Source organism: Emydura macquarii, unplaced genomic scaffold (genome assembly GCF_026122565.2).
Source record: "Emydura macquarii macquarii isolate MOO-44397 ecotype Brisbane River unplaced genomic scaffold, CSIRO-AGI_Emac_v2 contig_3348, whole genome shotgun sequence".
Classification (NCBI taxonomy): Eukaryota; Metazoa; Chordata; order Testudines; family Chelidae; genus Emydura; species Emydura macquarii.
In genome coordinates this window covers 3,983,737-4,005,019 of record NW_027133485.1, presented here as the reverse complement: position 1 = coordinate 4,005,019, position 21,283 = coordinate 3,983,737, and the positions used below count along the sequence as shown (strand labels likewise).

The window sequence follows — 21,283 nt, the reverse complement described above, 5'->3', positions numbered from 1 at the left end:
CAGCAGCCCCTCCCAACCCCCACTGCAGCCAGATGGAAGGAGGAATGCAGCCTCCTCGCTGATCTCCCGTCCCCCTGGCTGCAGCAGGGAAACCGCAGGCATCCTATACCCCATGTGCTCCACCTGGGTCCCTAGGCAGGGGCGCCCTTCTGCAGCCAGCGGGATGGTAGATCAGTGCTCCCCCCCTCTGGCTCCAGCAGGGACCCCCAGTGCCTAGGGACCCAGGCGGAGCACTTTGCTGAGCTCCCTGATACATCCAGGGGAAGGCAGCGCTGATCTCCCGTCCCCGTGGCTGCAGCAAGGAGCCTGCACGGGTCTTGTAGCCCCGCAGCAACGCACTCAGCCTGGGTCCTTAGGCAGCGGCTCCCTTCTGCAGCTAGCAGGAGGGGAATGGTGGGCCACTTTGAAAGACCCTGTGGGCCAAAAGTGGCCCAGGGCCACAGGTTGGGAACCACTGATCTAGCTCATAACCATAGTGTCTAAGTGCCAGTGCTCATGGGTAAACCATCAGTGATGGGGGGTATTGCTCTTTGCCAGAAGCTGGGAATGGGCGACAGGATGGATCACTCAATGATTGCCCTGTTCTGTTCATTCCCTCTGAAGCACCTGGCATTGGCCACCGTCAGAAGACAAGATACTGGGCTAGATGGACCATTGCCCTGACCCAGGATGGCCATTCTTATGTTCTTCTGAATAGAGACCCTGTGCAGCTGGTGGCAAGGAAGAAGTTAACCTGTCCATGTGGCTAAAAGAAGGTTTCTGGGTGCAGCGATTTGCAGGACTGAGCCTGCTGGGGTGGGCATTAATTTGTTCCCTCCTCTCTCAATTATGTTCTGAGATGTGCTGTGGGAAGCAGAGTCTGGCAGTAGATCAGAGAGGAAGGGTCTCTGGAAAGAGGGCTAGAGCAGAAGGGGGAACCAGAGCAGTTCCTTCCTCTCCCCTGGGGCTTAGAGGGAGTAAATCATCCCTTATGCCCTAGCCTGTTGCCTTAGCCTTTGGCTGAGGAAGTCCTCTTGTATCTGGGTTTGATCCTTAAAGGGACAGGACATTTCTTCCTTTCACTTGCCTGCCTTGCAACAAAATCTACCACAGAGGTATATAACCACTCCTGGGGCTGCAGAACCCTTGAAGTGAGTGAATGGGTTAGCAATTCAAGCGTTCCCTTCCCTCCCTAAACCTGTGTCTTTCCCCAATCCCACTAACTTGGGGTGGGGATGGAAAGGTGAAACACCCAGGGCAGCAGGCAGGAGTGAGCTTGTTAACACCTGTGTTTTGACACTGAGTATCTTTGCTGCTGTTCCCTGGTACGGCACACATATGACGGTGTAATTTATGTCCCAAAACTACAATCCATATGAATTAGCATGGCACAAATACATCATTTCCTAATAATATAGACAAGATGTTTCAAGGAGTGATGATGATAGAAGCACATGCCTATACATTCTAGTCTACTCACTAAATAATTATCTCATCACTTCCTTGTGGTGACATAAAAGGGTTTTATTTCCCCCCCGTGCAATGCAACAAGTGCTGCTTTGAGGCTGTCATGTAAAACAAGACCCTGAAACAACAGTGACAAATTGATTTCCATTTCAGTGCATGTGTGTGCCCAGTGAGATGCCTGGCTTTCTAAATCACAGTGCTTTGTACCTTCGCGATGCCTTTTAGGTGAGGATCTCAAAGCTCTTTACTTTGAGTGCCCTGAGGTCAGCTGCACTGTAAGAATAGGGAAACAGAGGCACAGAATGGGCAAGTGACTTGCTCAAGACTAAGATTGTAGGCTGTAAAGTCCTTAGGGCAGGGGCTGTCTCTGTTCTGTGTCTGTACAGCACCTCTCACACTGGTGTCCTGGTTCATGATTGGCACTCCCAGGTGATGCCGCAATATAAATAATAACAGTGGCAGAACCAGGAACCGCTCCATATCAAATATGGTGTTAAACTGGCATGGTTTTCAGCCTGTTTCTCATCTGATACCTCATGGCAAGCCAGTAAATTACTGATTATACACTCAGAATTCTCAGTCTTCTGTCTGTTTCTCACACACACCTCTAATGTAATCCCACTGATTATTTGTGTAAACTACTGACAACCCAAATGTAAACATTCAAAAGTGTTAATGGAAGGCTATAAGCATTATAAAGAGAGAGAGGGGGGACCAGTGGATCAGGCACTCAGGCGATATGGGTTCTCTTCCTGGTTCTGTATGATGCTGGGCAGTCACCTCCCTGCTCTGTCCCTCTGTTTCCCTTTGTGTGCTCAGTTTGTAAACTCTTGTTTGGGACGTACACTGTCTGTCACTGTGCATGTGCAACACTTGGCACAGTGGGCCTCAGATCTCATTTGGGATTTCACACTATGGTAGCACCATGTCTAATGAAGGAAGAAGGTGTATAGGTTTAGAGTTCAGGTGGGTTTGGATGCTTCTCTTAACTATTCAAACCTCTATATAGCCTGCAAATTCTAGACCAGAAATTTTGTTAGAACAGACATTATCTTGAAACACTTTTACTGTTTATTGCTAGGTTTACCTGTAGAATACCTATTTTACAATAGGGGCTTTTGAAACATCTTTAATTTACGTTTTTAAATTGCTTCAAGATCCCCAGCTGAAAGGGACTATAGACATTTAAATATTTTAATTGCACACTCAGACCCTGATCCAGCAAAGCCTTGGCGCATACATGTAATTCCATTGGCTTCAATGGTAGTACGCAGCTGCTTAAAGATTTAGGTATGCGGCTGTGCTGGGTTGGAACCTCACTGTGGTATCGAGGCTGGGTATTTACAGTGGTAGGCTTGGAGCTAAACAGTGCCTCCACTAACTGGTTGGCGTGGATTTCCTTGCTCACTGAAAGTTTTGCATAAACTTCAAGCCCCTTCACTATTCAGCTCTCTCTTTCTTTGTGGCTCTTTAACAACAGTGAACTGCAGCCACAATGATGCATCTTGCATTAAGCTTCCAAATTACTATCTCCCGAGAAGTAATAAACATTACCCAGACAATCAGTTTTGGGGGAGGGCCAGATGAAGAGAGAATTCACAAATATGTGAGAATCTGTAGGTAGAGGGAGAAGAGGGACCTCACAGAATTTTTCATCAATTATTTAACTTGACATTATACCAACAGCAGAGTGAGAAATGAATATTTCTCCCTGAGTTCAGGGTGCAGTGATCTGGTTGGATCAATACCTTCAGGTCCTTATAACAGCCATCTCCAGCGCATAAGGAAGAAAAGGAAAAACCCTCACGTCCTTTAGGTGACTGGTGTCATTGTGCTTTGCGACAACACACAGGTACTGAAATCTTATGAAATAGCTTGTAAGTCTCATTTTTTTAAAAGCCCATAAATAAACCAAGATGCCAATCACCTTAGTTCTTACTCAGGCAAAACTCCCATTTAACTTAATTTTTTAGTATTTATATTACAGTAGCACCCAGAAACTCCAGCTGAGATCAGTGCTCCGTTGTGTACATACAAAATAGAAAGAGACAGTCCCTGCCCTGAAGAGCTTACAGTCTAAATAGTCCATACAGACAATGATTGAGAGGGATAAACAGAGGCACAGAGGAGTGAAGTGAGTTGTCCAAAGTCACACTGCAGATGAGTGGCAGAGCTGGGAACTGCAGAGTTAAGAATCTTAAAATTGACCTTGTGTCTAAAGATGGAGGCTTTTTTAGACCATTGTAAAAACCCCTTTAGCCTATTCATTACTTGTCTTATGTAGGACTGGGGAGATGGATGCTGATCTTTCATAGCAATTTTGCAGAGCTCATTCCATTCAAATCAGTGGTGAAGAAAAGCCTATTGGAGAGACATTGTCAGACCAAGATTTACTTATTTAATTTCTTTTGATTTACATATAAAAAAGTGCTTTTCCATAAAGCTCTAGGCACTTGCACATGATTGTTATGGACTATTGTATATTTCAATGAGACAAGAGCAGCAAATCAATTGGATAACTTGCATTAACTTACTTCGCCAATCTATCCTCCATTATCCAACCTACAAAAACAAATACAATCACAATGTGAAGAACTACCCACTTGTAGATCCAGGTTTTAAAGGGAGCTCTAAATCCTACATTTGATATCTCAGATCAATTGTACAGCACCTAGCACGATAATACTGAGGGTTCTGGTTTGTGACTGGGGGTCCCAGTGCTACTTCAGTACAAATAAATAATAATAATAAATAGTAGTAATTACTTGGGCCCATCAAATAAGCACTTATCTGTCTAATTATCAATACCAGCATCCAAAGAAAGGAAGGATGGTCTTGTGGTGAAGGCACAGGGTTAGTCTCAGAAGATCAGTGTTCATTTCCCAGATCTTATGCAGATTCCCTGTGTGACCTTGAACAAGTCATTTAATATCGCTGGGCCTCAGCTTCCCATCTGTAAAATGGGGCTAATAATCCTCCTTTTGTATGTCAGGTTTACTTGCATTATAAACTCTTCCAAGGAGAGACTATCTCTTATCATATATGTATATATATCAGTGCCTAGCACAATAGATACAATGGCATAAATAATAACCAATGTGTTATTTGAATGCCCTATTTAGTCACCCACATTGGTGAAAATTGGGTGTAATTGTAGAGTATGCCAACCCTGTTGTGGTGCATGTGTCATTGTGGTGTTTGTGTGTGTGTGTGTGTTTGCCTTTGCTACTGGAACAGATGCAGAAGAGAACAAATTTGAATCTTGAGACTGATTAACCCTAATTGTGCTGTCAAAATGGCTTAATTGTAATGACTCTGGGGAAGTTTAGGTTTTCTGACTTTTATTTTTTTTTTAAATTCTAAGACATTATTTTTTGGTGTAATCAGAGCACAAGACAACTCCAACTAATAATTTGTTCAGTGATGTATCAAAATCTCCAGCACAGCAGGGACAAAATTATCATCTTATCAATACTTATCGATTATTGCTGAGATAAATGAAATCCAACATTATTAGGTTAAATGTAGTCCCAGAGCCAACCTTCCAGCTTACCTGTATTTTATTATCCTGCTGTAGAGGCATAGGAATTGCCATGCTGGACTGGACCCAAGGTTCACCTAGGCGAGTATCCTGTCCAAAGAATCTGGTGCAAGAACGCCTGTTGTGGACTGATATGGAATAATATGTCTCCTAGGGAAAGCTTTTTTTTAACCCCTATTAGTTAGAGAATGGCTTATGCTCTGAAGGAAAAGGGATTACATTTGGGATATTTGTAGATATTTAGTTCAAGGGTGGGAGTTTGGGAATATAGATTTTAGAACCAGGATTGACTCAGTCTTACTGAAGTCTATGTTTAAATAAAGAATAAGAACCACAAAACAGTTTGCACCTTACACTATAACTGGTCAAAAAACCAGGGAAGGGGAGTTTTTGTTGGAGGGTTTTTCCCTATTTGGGGGGGTCAAGAATCAAGATTTTACGGAAATTTTCCTTGGAATATCAATGCAAGTCTTGGCTAGCTCCATCATACCCATCTGACTGAGGGCAGAACTGGGCCAAGTAAGACTCCTCTGAATATTTTGCATTGTGTGGGAAAGCTCTGACTAAACCTACACTTGGTCTAATATTTATATCAGTTAATGGTTTTTAATCTGCTCCCACAGCTTAGTTTAGCTTTCCTCCTAAAGATCACATGTTAACCCATTACGGGCACCAAGGAGCTGATTCAAATCAAACTTATGCCAGTTTTACACACATGAGACAATCTCTTCAATGAAGGGAAAGATGGTCTTGTAGTTGAGGCACAAGACTAGAATTCCGGAGACATGGGTTGCCATTGACTTTCCGCATGACCTTGAACAAGTCACTTCATCTCTTTGCAGCTCAATTCCCTATCAGTCAAGTGGACATGATAATAACAGTTCCTTTCTCCCTGCCTTGTACAGTTAGGTTGTGATCTTTGTGACTGGACTGCTGTGCCCATAAGCAGAACAATGCAGGAGCCCTGGGGTATGTCGTTGTGCAGTGTAGACACTTGCTACATTGACGGAAGGAGTTTTTCCATCTCTGTAGTTAATCTAACCCCTTGAGCACCAGTAGCTAGGTTGATGGAAGACTTCTCCAATCGACCTAGCAGAGTCTATACTGGGCTTAACTATGTCTCTCAGGAGTGTGAATTTTTCATACCCCTGAGCGACACGGGTAGGTTGACCTAAATCTTAGGTGTAGACTAGGAATGAGATTGTAAACTCTTCAGAGCACAGACTACTTCTTACTATGTGTGTGTACAGTGTGTAGCACAGTGGGACCCTGATGTCGGTGGGACATCCATGTGCTGCTTTAATACAGCTAATTGGAGCTGCTCCTGATTTACACCAGATGCATCAGAATTTGGTTTTAAATCTCTCAGTTTCTACTAACTCTATTATACTTCTCAGATACATTTCTAGAGTGGATGGTTGTTTGAATCCATTTAAATGGGAAGTATATGGGAAGGATGGAACTGCCAAAGGGAGACCTCTTCCCTTGGAGGCATTCTCTTCATAACCTCACCGCAGCTTATTAAAGGGAGGAGGGAAATGTCAAAGATGCTTCCGTGGACCTTTCAAGGGATGAGAAGGGTTGATCAACTCCCAGTTCTTATTGTTCTCACCTGTTGCTTCTTGTGGTGATGGTTACCAGCCTGGCTCCAGTCTAAACCCTCCCAATATCCCTGTTCCATTATCTCAGTTTTCTGATTTGCCTAATAATGTCATATCTATTCCATTATACCATAATGGGCCACTCTACCCACAGAGGACTATTATTACTAATGATGATAGGGTCAGACTTTCCAACCACCCAAACCATTGTTTGGATTGTCACTTTATTTTGTGAGCTATGGCATTATTTTCTCATCTCCTTCCCCACAGATAAAAAGGTGTCTCCTTTTCAGCATATCCTGCTGCAGATGTAAAATCCTGCCTCTGCAGAGGCAATGGGATCTAAATGTGGGCTGCTGTAGGAGAAATCTGGATCAGAATGCTAATCATAGATGTGCTCAATTCTCATCTTGCTTTGGGACTCATCCAAAAGCCATTGATGACAATGGAAAGAATCCCATTAACTTCAACAGGCCTTTGAGCAGGCCCTTGCCCAGATGTAACTTCACTGAGATCAGTGGGGTTACATCAGCATAATAGCCGTATGGTGAGATAAGAATCAACCCCTCTGGATGTAAACAGCCATCTGTCAAGGGGCTAACAAAAAGCTCTATGCATTGTATAAGTCCCACTTCAACTCTGTCTGGATGGATGTAATGGTGTGTAGGCCTTGTGCTGCGAATTCCCTGCAAAGGAGTAAATTTCACCCACAGTGCCTATGTCACTTAATCCTAATGCCTAGTAAATTTCACCAACCATTGCACAATTGTTCTCTAGCTCACCTTTCATATCCTCATGTTTCAGTATATTCAATCAAAAACACCTGATTGGCAAACTGTACATTTACTTAATAGCTCCCCCTTTCTTGCCAGACTTGGATTAAAGTGGGTTTTTAAAAAAAAATAAATAAATAAAAAATTAAATTACATTTTATTTTCTCCCCAGCTGCCAACTCTGAGACAGATTGGGAGATCAATTATCACAGCAGTGAATGAATCTAATTTTTCAATATAATTTATGGTAATTCCATATTCTCTGCACTTGATGGAAATAGTACTGGCTCTTTTCCAAGGAGCGAGCTTAAAACCCCAACAACTCAGTGACACAGTAACCAGGAGGCCCATGGTTCCTCTTGTTTTGATAATGCACCAAAGACAGCAAGTGAAATATCAGTCTTGGGTGCTTTCTTTACCAATCCCAACTGCAAATTTACCCTCTGGAATTCACTTTGGGAAGAGCTCATGCTGCAGCTGGATTTTTAAAATGGTCGGATTGTTTTATGGGCAATCACAGCATGCAGGGTTATGCAATATGGGCCTGCACCAATGCAACAGGAGTTTTTTGGTGGACTTCACTGAGTTTTGGATCAGGGCCTGAATATGAAATTCACCCCTGTGTCTATGCCATTCATTTCAATTGAAAAAGCATCTCCCTCCCCCGACCCCACAAAGGCTTGAGATCTGAACCTTCAAATCCTTCCTTACATAAGTACTCCCAATTAGCCAAATCCTGACGGGTGCTGAGCACCCATAGTTCCCACTGAAGTCAATGGGAGTTGCTAGAGCTCAGCATCTCTCAGGGCTTGGCTGATTTCCTTCAATGGGAAGGTTTGTACAAGCTAGGACTCCTGACATGGATAATGGTTTACAGCATCTGGTCCCTGGCCTTGAGAGGATGTCGCAGCTTGATCTCTCATGGCTTTATGGGAAGCTAGGAATGCTCAGTGCCCTCTCAGGATAAGGGCTTACAAAAATAGGGTGCACAAAGCTCTTGCTTCAAAGTATAAACTGTTCATTGCAGTGGTCAGGCAGGAATTCCAGAACAGCATTGCACAACAGGTGAGGTGAATTAAATGAAGGGATTTGGCCTTCCAAGAAAGTTACTGGCAATTGCTGGAGGTAGGATCCCAGACTGATAATCTAGTTCCAGGAAGCTAATTCTTTTGGTACCTGTCCTGCAATCAGATCCTTAGGGATGTACCCTTGCATCCATGTGGAGCTTCACTGAAGTCATTTGGGCTTTGCCTACATGTCTCCAATTGTAGTTTGTGTGTTTTCTAGCTGGGGCATGTGGCTTTGTTTTGAAAGCAGGCATGGCGCAATTAAAAAGCAGGACATTGATAGAGCTTATTGCAGGCTCCATGACACATACTTAGTTCTAAAAGTACCATGCAGGTGTCATGTAGTCATTTGTTATTGTTAGTGGTTTATTGACTAAAATTTGGTTGGGGGAATTGAGAAAGAGCTCTTTAATAAGGAGTACGGCTCTCCTTGCAAGCATGGCTGCATCCCATGTCAGCCTGTCATCCCCAGCTGCTGCTGCTTTTTTGCTTTTTTTTCTTCCCTTCTTTTTTCACTCTCAGGGTGTTTCCCTGCTGATACTCCAGGGACACTTAAAAATTATATCTATTAAAATTATTATTTACTAACAAGGCTTCTTGGAATGCAATCAAGGCAGAGGCATTCAGTGGGGGAGGGAAAGGGTGCTTATAGCTCTTCCTTCATCACAGTAAGCAGTTTCTAAGCATTCATGTCATTTATGGAGAAGTATAGTGCTTAGCATACACTTCAAATGAGTGAAAATAATTAGTAGAAATGGCATGTACAAGTTAAATGGGGAAAAGGGTGGGGAATAAAAAAAGGCTGTAACACTTGTTCTATTCATTTTAAAAACTCAGTAACTTAGTCTCAATTTAAATCTACTAGAACACAGATAGTGCAATTAATTGGCAGTAATTTAGAAATCCTTCATTTCAAAAGCCTCAGGACAAAAAGATGGGAAACAATAAATCTAGTAACATCAGCTCCAGTTTTCCATCCAGCCAAAGATGCAAACAAGCTGGGGTGAATTTTGCTTACCTTTCCTCCCATTATTTAGGGTGCTTGCTGACAGAGTAACAGAACACGTGAGTCAGATGCACAGAAAACACACTTCCCAAAGAGGATATGATGTGGAGAAAAAAAGCTTACTCTCTCCCTGGTACACTTAACTTGCCAAACGCACAAACAATGAGATGATTATTTTCAGTGTAGAATGAACCATGACTTGACTAACTGTTTGAGCTGTACCACAAACACTGAAACCGTAAAGGAACACAATAGCACGAAGGGAGTCCTCTTATCTGGGCATGGATATTTTCTCCCTGTTCACTGAATAACTGTAATTTTTCTCCTCTTTATTTTTTTCATGTTTACTTTTCTATATTTTTGCTGCCTATACAATCACCATTGTCGAGTGGATGTGATTTTCCATATCACAGACTAGATCTTTATTCTGTAGATGATATGTTCAAGTAAATGAAACAGTGCATGCTTCATTTTCCTATAACTCTGCTAGGGCACTGATTCAGCACTGGTGCAGATGGAAAAGCAACACCTATCGACTAAATCTCCCCACTCGTTGAAGGCTCTGGGTTTTCTCTAGAGGCCTGAAATCCCACTTGATCCTGTTAATGGGTTGTTAGGACGGTGCATCTGCAAGCTTGGATAATGACTGAGTGCAACATTTATAAAGAACTAAACCATCTCATCTACTCGATCGTATTGGTTTAGATGGATCACTCCCGAGGATAAGACAGTGAGATTTCATTCTTGATTACAGGTAGATTGTCTCTGCTGAAGACATAATGAGCCGTCTTAGTTCTTAAAGTCAGGAACATGGAGAGGAGACACTCATGTCTCATTACCCAGGCTTTCAGACAATACCACCTTAAGACCTCATCAGCTGTTGTAAACTAAGGGTGGGCTTGTTTATTAGAAATGATGTTGCCAGGGGGAAAGTGAAAGTAAGTAATTTTTGTAGCCACTAGGGTCCATTTTCCAAACCCTTCAGCAAAGAGTGAATCACCTTGTGTTAAGGAAATGGCAGCAAACAGCATTTGGTTACAGACTCCCGGTTAGACCAGGGATGAGAAACTCTCAACCCAAATCAGCTCATTCTGATTCCAGAGGGCTAGATCATAACCCTACACCTGCGGACAGAGGAACGTGTGGGTTGTTCTTCTTTGCCAAGGCACTGAGAGCCTGTATTTACCATCACATAACTCTAGCACAAAAGCACTGGAGGCTGGTGTGGACGGCATCTCCTTGCCGTCCCGTACCCTGCCTTCCAAGATGGAGCCTGACCTTTGGTCTCTGTAGTCGCATCTACTTGTGTTACATGATGTTAGCAGCTGTACTTACCCCCAGGAGCAGATAGTAATTTCAGGAGCATCCCCTTAGCCATAGCTCTGTCCGCTCTCATCCCACGGCTCTGCTATCCTCGCACCACCCTGCGCAGCTCCAGCTGATGCCCAAGAAATTCTTAACCTCCATTTTGTGTCCCTGGCTTGCCTCTTGAATAAGCAGGAGTGACTTCACCAACTGAAAGCTGCAGGTCACTTAAAATTGGACAACGAAGGTCACGTGACCAGAGCTGGCCGATTCCTCGGCTGAGCATGCCCAGCAGGATGTCGAGTAAAATGAGGTACGATCGCGAAGTAGGTTACTCTGGAGCAAGAGCAGTCGGGACAGCAAAGGGAATCATGGCTCTGAGGTAAACGACAACAGTGAGTATGTGCAAAGGTACCAGTAGGTAGCTACTGAGCATGTGCAGTACAGGGTGAGACAAAGGTAGGTCAAATAGCGGACTAGCTCGCTGACCACAACCGACCCAGACTGGTTCCAACCTGTTCTAACGGTCAGAGCTGTCAATCAGAATCCTGAGGTAATGGTTGGTACTGAGCATGTGCGAACGAGGTGATTGCTTAAGGGTATATAGGGAAGTCCTAACCAGACAGTATAAAAGGTCAGCCACCAGCAGGCAGAACTCAAGTCAGAAGGCAGCAAAAGGAGCTGGCTAAGAGGACAGAAGAGCGGCTGGGAAGACAGTTTAGAATCTGAGGAGAGCACCGCTGAAGATAGCAGCCGCAGCCACCTTGGCCGCATTCACATCAGGCGCCCGCAGCCACAAGGTTTGCCGCATTGAAACGCAGCGACAAAGGGAGGCAAGGACAGAAGCTGAAACAGTAACTGCCACCCAGGGGAGCTGGCTGAGAACGAACTGCAACAACAACAGCAGCGGTGGTGGGTTCCAGTAGCAGCAGCAACACTTGTCACAATGCCGCAGAACCAATGGATCGCGAACGCAGGTCATTTTTTAACAATAAGTTTTACCATGTAGTATAGAGGTGTGTGCTTGAAGTGCATGTGTGTGTGTGTGTTTAATTGTGTTTTACCTATGTCAAGTTTAAAGTATAAGTTAAGAATTGCAGTCAGCGCTTTGTTGCAAACTGGCTGTTTGTAGCAAAGCGTTTCATTTAGAATTGTTTATTAAACTGTCTGCTATCGTAGTTTAAATGCTCTTTAACTAGCAATAAGGGATTTATGTCTTATTTAGGATTTTAGATTACACATTGTAGGAGGAATTATGAGTTATCTGAATAAAAATATACTTTGTTTTGGAAAATAAACTACTTGTGTCAATCACTTTATCGGAAGGTTACAGCCATGTCCTTCAGTGGTTTCCTTAACTACCCTGGAGACCCAGACTTCAGGAAGAGCAGATTAAGAGGGTGATAGGCAGGTTATTCTAGGGATGCCCCAAAACCTAAATTTTGGGGTAACACAGTGATACAGGTAGCCCATATAGGGATGCAAGAGCCCTACTGACTCTAGTTCATGGTACAGGGGTGCAGCAGGGCTCCTGATCGACCCCATAACACCTCTGCTGGAAATCTATTGACCCTGACGGGTGCCAGGAGGTGAAGAGAAAACAATCAAAGGCATTTATGCTCTTTCTCTGACTATGAAACTGGACAAGTTACAATTAAGACAGGATGTAAATGCATATGACATGTGCAACAAGCAAATGCCCAATGAAGTGAGTGGGAAGATTTCCCTGGCCCAGATCCTCAAAGGTATATGTGCCTAATTCCCTTTTAAATCAGTAGGAATTAGGTGCCTAAATACCTTGGAGAATTTGGGTCTCATTGACTATAGTAGGCTTTGGATCAGGACCCACATGGGTGGAATGAATGAACATTTGAATATTGATGATGCCCAGCAATGGTTCAGAGAGGACTTCCTGTCATGAAAGAGACCATATGGGAAAGATATAGTATTGCCAACCCAAGATATTTAAAAGTCATGAGTTACCTCCACCCCTCTCCCAAACCATGAGATTGACTTAACAATTGTGATTTTAAAATATATATATATATATGTACCTTTGAGGTTCTTTTTATTTGCCTTCTGGTTTCTGAGCTTTATGTGTGCACTTGGGGTTATGCTTTTCCAGCTCTTCTTGGCAACCAGTTTGGACTAGAAACTTCCTGTATTAAAATTGAAGCTGAAATTCTGCCCTAATCACAAGATTCCAGGAGCTGGAGCTTTAAGAATAACACTAAATATTGTGAGACTTGTGCTAGAAATAACAAGCTGAAAATACTGAAATACTGAAAATATCTCTTAAAATCCCTGATGCCCATGAAACCAAGTCTCTGTTGTAGTAGAATAGCGAATGAGAAGGTAAGTTTGAGAAAGGTAGAAGTACACTTTCCATGGGATAGGTGGGATTCGCACCCAGGCTTCTACAATTGTCTCTGAGTAAAGATAACAATGGGTATTAGACACTTAGTGATCTTGGAAGCATTTTGAAGATTTTATTAACCTACTTGGTAAGTGCCTGGCCTCTGTTGTTGGCATCTCATTGCTGGAGAAGTTATAGCACCTGCCAGCCATTGAAATAATAGTAAATATTGATTGATGCCCCTTACCTCCCCATACAGTCAGAGCAAAAAGCTGACACGGGTCTGCATGGATCTGCAATGCAAGGTGTTGGAGACATCACAGAAACTGAGCTGCTAACATGAGGGTGCTGTGCGAACACCAATGTGCTGCGCTGCCATTAGAAGCAAGCAGATCACAGTGATAGCTGCAAGTCTGAAAACATTAGGGCCAGTAATAGACTGCACTTCAATGTGTGTTTGTGAGGGTTGAGGACGTGGATGGGTGAGCATGTTCTGTGGCCCACAGAGATGGTCTGGGACCAGCTTCTGCTGTATGCTTCAGCAGTTCATCCTGCCACTGAAGAAGCAGAGGCCGAAATTCCTGAAGATGAAATACTAGGGTTCTATGCCTGGGTCCCCAATTCATAGAAGGGACAAGATAGGGTGGATTTTGAACGTGTGGGTGAGACATAACCTGGGGGTATGAAGTGGTCCTCTAAGAACTATTCCACCAGCAAAAGCTCCTGGCATGTAAGGTTCAATCCAGGATTTGGTGTGTTATCAGATGTAGTGAAGAAGCTTGGCTTTTTGACTAAGACATTTAACTGGGACTCACGAGATCAAGGTTTGGTTCCTCTCTCTGCCAGAGATTCCCTTTAACCTTCTCCCTGTGCCATGCTTTACCCAGCTGTAAAACATGGATATTAATACTTTTGTCTATTTGTAAAGTCTTTGGGGCAAGGGCTGTCTCTTACTCTATGTCTGCATGGTACCTAGCATGATGGGGTGTGGCTGTCATTTGGGGTCTACTATAGCAGCTATAATACAGATAATGATGGTTATGCTAATAGTGTCATTTGTAAGACAGTTGAGAGTTGAGCATTTCTGTGAGTGGGGTGGTCCTATGGTACATTCCATCCCTGGATGCTTCTCTCTCTCTGGAGTCTGCAGAGCCATTGATACTTGTTCTGTCTGAGCAAGGTCAGGATCCGCCCGCTCAGCCTGGGTGGCGATGGGATCTGCATAGAAAATGCCTTGTTCCATGACATTTACAGAAGACTTGATTATCCTCGCCCTGGAGCATTTAGGCCTATAAATATTTATTAGCCTCCTCCAGGAAATGTATCACAGCCAAGATAAAAATGAATATCCCGATGGGTGTGATTGTGGATAGAGGAGCCCCCTCCATTTACCCATGTCAGCTGCCGTAACAGCTCACCTTTCACAGGACCTACATTGTAGCATCATAGCAAGGGGCAGAAAAGAACCAAAGGAAACCAATAAGGGCTAGAGCATAAGAACAGGACTGGGAGCCACAAACCCCTAGATTCTGATCTCTGGTATGGCTCCAGTGCACGGCCTCTCAATTTCATCCCAATACCTGATCATCAAGGTTTCTGCCATGTTTTGACAATGATTCTCTTTGCAGCCTTATGCAAGTCACTTAAGGCAACTGCGGTATAGAGAAATTACCTGTGAAATATGGAAGACTACATTTAGCTACTTTTGAGGGGAGTCTGTGAGGGCTGACTTGTAAAGCATTCTGAAGGTGGGGAAAAAAAACTTCATAAGTCCCAATATGTTACTAGTGACTGTTGATCCTATACATTGGTCTCTGGTGGGGACAAATGCTGCTCTCATTTCCCTGGGTGTGATTTCTATTGAAGCTTGTCCATGGGTTTCCGCTCTAAGAAAACAGTAGAGGGAGTGCATATTAGCCAGATGGTACAAATTGCTCACCAGGGAAGAAATAACTTTATTTTAGCATTTGCCCTCCCTCCTGTTAAAGAACCAATTCTGTACTTATGACACCCATGCAATACCCATGGTTTCCAAGTTGATGGGGTTGCAGCTAAGAGACTGGTCTCTATAAGAGGTTTGCATTTGCTTCTGGTTCTGTCTAATGAAGTTGGTAAACGCTTGTGCTTTTAGCACTGAAGGTCCCATGTTCAAATCCTGAAAATAGCCCAAGTGAGGTTGGTTTCGCTTGCATGCATCTAAGAGCTAAACATAACTTCCATGTTAAATTCTTTCTTAGGAGTTAGCTGGTGGAAGCAAAAGGGCCAATGGCCATTACATGCCCTTAAAGAGCAGATCAGCAGTAACATGTAAGGAGGCAACAAATACCAGTCGATGTCTGCATAAGGAATGACTTGGTATCTCATTATTCCAAGGTCATTAATGCCACTAAGGAACACAGAGGTTGAGTAGGAAGTTGAAACAGGGCAGGACTCATCCTGCAATCCTTGTAGCAAAGAGTCCTCACACACTCCTGTGCAAATTCAACACTATATGCTTAATTTATAGCATGCTATTAACTGCTTGTTCCTACCAGCATAAGGCTTTTACCTTCGCCCAGACACCAACTGGGAGGGGGAAGAGACCTCATCTCCCTGATATCCTAGGCTTCTCTAGCTCCTCCCCAGCTGCCCTCAACTGAGGAACTGAATCACCTTGTTAATTGGTTAACCACCTAAGGCTTAATCAATTATCTCCTCAATTTGTCCCATGTGGGGACATTTACAAAGTGCTCATCAGGGTGAGTCAGCCAGCTATAGGCTATGCCTCAGAAGTCCAGGCACTGACAGAGGATGCATTTCAGAGGTGGGTGACTTCACTGAATCAGCAGATTAACAAGGGAAAGTAACCGTGGGTACTAGGGGAAGTTTGTAATAAATTGTAGAGCAAATGGGAAGGAAAAAACCGAAGTGCTGGAGAGAAGTAATCATTGGTGTCTCATCATAAAATGAGTCTGTATCATTTCAGGGTATTGCAGTGAATCAAAACATTCAGAACATCATGTTTTGGGCAAGTTAGGAGTGCTCCAGTGTGCTCATAGTAAGAAGCAGTTTGCTGTGATATTTGGGTAGCAAGACTCTTGCAGAATATAGCTGTGCAGAGGTAATAGGAAGCCCTCTTACAAAGTAACTATTGATTATTTAATGGCCTGATAAATACCATGGAGCTACAGTATAATTACTCATTAAAACTTCCTGGGTCTGAGCAGGCAACTCTTGCTCAATGCAAACATCAGTTTGACTATAAATGGGAAGAAGGGACTGCAGAATAGGACTTCATGTAATTACAGAGCCGAACACAGTGTCCTAGGTGATAACCACCAACTGGTAACTGTGTTTAACCCTCAAAGCCCTATCCCAAGACAGCAGGGGGGCCTGAACAGTTAGTAGACTGGGGGTGCTGAGAGCCATTGAACCTAACTGTAAATGTTGTATATGAAGGAAATCACTTCAAGCCAGGGGATGCAGCAGCAGCAGCAGCACACCAGTTCCAGCCCCTGGACATAAGAGTACCTCAATATTAATCATTGTATCACAAAGCAACCTGTTATAATGGCCTGAGAAGTGACAGTCCTGTAGCATTGTTGTTAACAGGTTTCAGTGTAAATAGCTATTTCTTATCCCTGAAACCAGCTTCCAGATCTATTTGTCTCCCTACAGTATCTCTAAGGCTCTGTCTCTTGTGTTATCTCTAACATATTATTAATAGCATGCTTATCATTGTGATTTTGACCACCAGTTTACATGGTAATTACTTTTGGTAACTATATATAGGTTTTGCATAATATAAAGATGCATAGACAGCAATTGCACTTTATTTACTATGGTGTTACCAAGTGTAACCTTAGGTAGCGTACCATAACTAGCCATTGTATATCCAGAGACCAGATTCATCTCTGGTGTGTTTCCCCTGAAATGGATTGGATATGTGTATGTGCCTCTTAGTGGTGGGTGGGTGTGAATTAGTTCCCATGATATGAACAACGGGCTCTGGGGTTCTTTTTCAACAATAGGAAAGCATCATTCCTGACATTTTGAGATGAGATTCCAAGTCTAATTTCAGACTTTTTGGGGTGGATGCTTTTCTGAACTGAACTCCAGACCTCCTGAGAGTCATCTGCTCCATTTATTCCTCTAGCATTCCCTTTAGCTACATCCACAGCAGGCCTCTTAATTCCATTCTCGGATCAATAGGCCCAGTCTGTCCTTTTCCATCCAGCTGAAACCCACTGGCACTCCCCTAATGTGTGACCGGGACCCATTCTCACTTAGTCATATAGAAAAGCATGGCTGGTCAGGAACCTCCATGGGCATTGTGACCCATCCTTCTCTTCCATTCCTCTCTCCCAGATGAAAACCTAGCTCTTATTCCTACACAAACGGGTCCTGAACAGGTCCCGATGCACGGTGGCATCTCCAGAGTTGCAGCATTTCTGGATGCTTCCGCTTTCACCTTCCTGGAAGAAATGGTTGCAATTTTTTTTCTATGCCCCAAAAAAAAAAAGTTTTTGAGGGGAGGAGGGAACAAAAATGGCTCTTTGATTAAACAGAAATTTCGATGAGAGACTTTTTGCAAAATTTTAAAGTTTTCACTAAATGTTTTTTTGGATTCTTTTTTTTGTTTGTTTGTTTGTTTGTTTTTTGTTTGGTTACTTTCACTGAAAACCTAAAAAAGGCTGTGTGTGCGGAGGGATGAGTCTGTAATTTCTTTGAAACTATCCATGGAAAAGAAAATATATTTTTCTGCCGGTTCGGTGTCTCGGTGCAGATCTTCATGTGGCATAAGTCAGCACAGAACTGGTTGAGGTTCTGGGTCCCTTTTCTTAACCAATTTTATTCCCCTCTTCTCCCCCCCTCCTCACCCCCCCAAATATCTAAACAAAAACCTCTAGCCTAGGTTATCACTGAAGATTGAACCCTGTACTTTCTGTACTATAACCTAAGTCTTTACCACGTGAGTTGGAGGAGAAACAATATTGGGGGTGTTTAAATCATAAATGTTGTCACCCAGTAGAACAGCTTTCAAGAAACTAGTTGTTTTTGTCTGCTTTTCTTGCTGTTTCCATGGTGGCAGCTTTGTAAGCTAGAGAGCCAAAGTATGAACAATAACTGGCTCTTGGCAAATCTTGTGAAACTTTTTGTCGTCTTGGGCCAGTAATTGCAGACCTGTGTGGATAAAATATTGAGCCAAACAGTAAAGAATCTCTCTCTTCTTTGTGTTTGTTTTTTGTAACCCAATTTATTAATGATAAACCCTACTTACCATTGTGCAGCACAGAGCACGTGGAGGCCAGCTGCAGCAAATGTGAGAGTTTAACCAAATTGTTACAATCAAGGGGATTCTTTATGATCTTTAGCAAAACAGAGTACTAAATGAACATTAATTTACTTAGGCTACCGTATTGTAATGTAAGTAAATGGAGATAATAACATTCAAATTGGCTATCAAAATGGCTGCACTGTGTAGTTTGCTAGTGCATTACATATACCCCCTGCATCCTAAATTGAGTTTAAAATTGAATGGTGCTTGCTAGCATGGTGCCCTAAAAGGCACGACCAGTCCCTTAATTTGGTGGGACTCAGCTGTGAAAAACGCTGACTCTTCATACTGTACATGGCTGGGTGCCGGGATGGAATTGGATGCAGGTAGCGTCCAGTATTGGTTACAGACTATGGCCTGGGATGTTTTCTCCATAAATAAAGGGATCACTATCTCTAATATGAGATATAATGAGAGGGGAGGACTTGCGAGGGAAATAAAATATGCCAAGACAGTTTGCAAAGAGGAAAATATGGATAGGCATCGTGAAATACATGAGGGAGTTAGTGTGACAGCTTAGAGCGGGGGACAGAATGTCAAGACTTTTCCTGGTCCAACAAGTGTCTTGCCATGCGGGTTTAGAGGCATCATGTCAACTCTGTGCCTCAGTTTACCCATCTGTAAAATGGAGATAATGCTGCCCTCACAGAGGTGACACAAAGTTTAGTTCATTGAAGTTGGCAAGGTGCTTTGTGATCCTTGGATGGAAGGTGCCATATAAGGGCAAATTATTATTGTTTGTTTCATTCATTAGCAATTTTATCATGAAATTTGTGTTGTGTGATCCCACATACTGCATAGGTATGTTACCCACTTGAACACCAAACACTGTGTTGCAATGTCACTTCTGCGTGAACCACTCTGTAAAGTGTGCTCTCTTCCTTTGGCTGAAATCAGTGGGAATCAGAGAGACACTCTCCCACCAACATAGCTATCACTTAGTTTAGGTGGTTTTATTATCTCGGCAAGAGAGCTTGCGTTATGTTGACGGGAGAGACTACACGTGCGCTCTGACAGCAGCACAGCTGTATTGGTATAGCTGTGCCACTGTAAGTGTAGACTAGCCCTAAATTAGTACATTACTCTACTGACTTTTGTGAAACTGCTTGTAGACTAAAGATGGCAGCATTGGTCCCAATGGGATTATGCAGGGAGTAAAATGCTGCTCAGCCTACAGAAGAGAGGGCAATGTCCACCTGTGTGACAATAGGGCAAGCCAGTTGATTCCACTGTGTAGTGGATGGTGTACGGCAGAAAGAAGTGTCCTCTAAGGTCTCAGTATGGGACTGGGAGCCAGGAGTTCACTTCCTGGCTCTGACAATGCTAGCGGCCGAAGCCTTAGGCAAGTCACTTGAGCGCTGTACCTTGGTATCCCCATTTCTGAAATGGAGATGATGCTGTTTACATCACAGGGTTAATTTGCAGATGTGTATAAAGAGCTTTGAAGATGAAAATTAACCTGGCTATAAAGACTGTAAGTGCTTTGGGGCAGAGGCTGCCTAATGGCTGATTGGCCCTGCTACATGCTACTGTGCTAGAAATAATAAATAATGCTTTTTTACAGTAGAACTCAATTAAAAATGCATGCTGCATCTTGGCTTGAAGTGCTTTTTGGAGGAGTAAATTCCATGAGTCTGGAAACAACCCCCCACCACACACCACTGCACCTAATAATAACCAGCAATTTGGCACACGTAAAAGCATGCCTGAATCTGACTAATATTCTGTCTCCTCGGCTCTGGCTCTGCAGCCGTGAATACTAAGCATGTTCTGTTGTCACATCAGCATATCTGTGAATTATAGCAAACAGTGACCATGATGTTTTCAAACAAACTCTTATTGCAGAAAAAGGATGATGGTTCAGAATCTGGCCCTGATCATGATTCATCCATCAAAGATCCTACAACTACAGCTCTATAGTCCCACTCATAAACCAGTGTGATTGCAATCTGAGACAGCTAGCCTCATTCTGGTTGGTTACTTGGAACTTGTTTTGACTGACTTTTGTTGAGAGGCACAGGAATCAGAACTGAACAGCAAAAAAGATTTAGGCAATACGTGGCTAATAGAAATTGCTCTTAAATTTTTATGAGCATGTGTTAATTATATCCCCAACTTCTTGCAAACTCTGTTCCATTGATCTTAGTTTTACAAGAGTTTCATTTGAAGCCTCTTTCTCTGCATCTGCCTCATTAAAGAGAAGTCAGGAGGGAGGAGGGTTATGGATAGAAATTTCTTCTGGGTGATCCATGTCAATTCTCCTTCAATTTCTTTGACAACAGACTCACTTCACAAGCTAAACCCAAAATCGGTTTAACTGCCAGCTCAGTTGGCTTCAAATCAGCATCTGAGAACCAAGCAGTGCTCCTTCTGCTATGTACTGGAACTGAGCAAACCATGCCTGTTTCGCTTAGCGGAGTTGTGACTTTGCTTTTGATTGGTATGAGGTTTCCAGTCCCTAAAACTTGCTTCTAGCTTTGGAGTTAGAATCCCAAAGGGAAACTCAGTCAAAATTGCTGAGTTCACTTGATTTAAGCTCCCACACCATGTCTTTTGAGGTTCTGATTCTGTGCCTGTCTCTTTGGTCTCTGGGTGACTTCCAGGCTCTCAGAAAGGCTCGTGATCACCCTTTTGATGAACCTGGTCTGAATCTTAGTTGTGTAGTGAAACCTGGAACAAAGTGTAGATGGCGTTTTGTTCATACACCAACATGGCGAGTAGAGCGAGGCTAGCAGGGTTCCTGATGTGATGAACATCACATGGATGGACTGCAGTTAGCCTTTGCTTTCATGTAAAATTAATATTTGATTAAGCCATTTGCAGTAAAATTAGTACAGATAGACTGTGTCACCAATAAATTCAATTAATGGA

The 21,283-nt window shown here is 43.1% G+C and overlaps 1 long non-coding RNA gene across 2 annotated transcripts; it reads right to left on the bottom strand.

Annotated features, from left to right (window-relative positions):
- Nucleotides 1-14,637: 14,637 nt before the first annotated feature.
- LOC137143874 (uncharacterized) lies at nt 14,638-15,754 on the bottom strand. Of its 2 annotated transcripts, none has more exons than XR_010917291.1 (2): nt 15,644-15,754; nt 14,638-14,981 (listed from the first exon to the last, which is right to left on the bottom strand). It is a non-coding gene; the product is annotated as an uncharacterized lncRNA (long non-coding RNA). The 2 variants fall into 2 exon arrangements; XR_010917290.1 differs by lacking the exon at nt 15,644-15,754 and adding an exon at nt 15,422-15,613.
- Nucleotides 15,755-21,283: the final 5,529 nt, after the last annotated feature.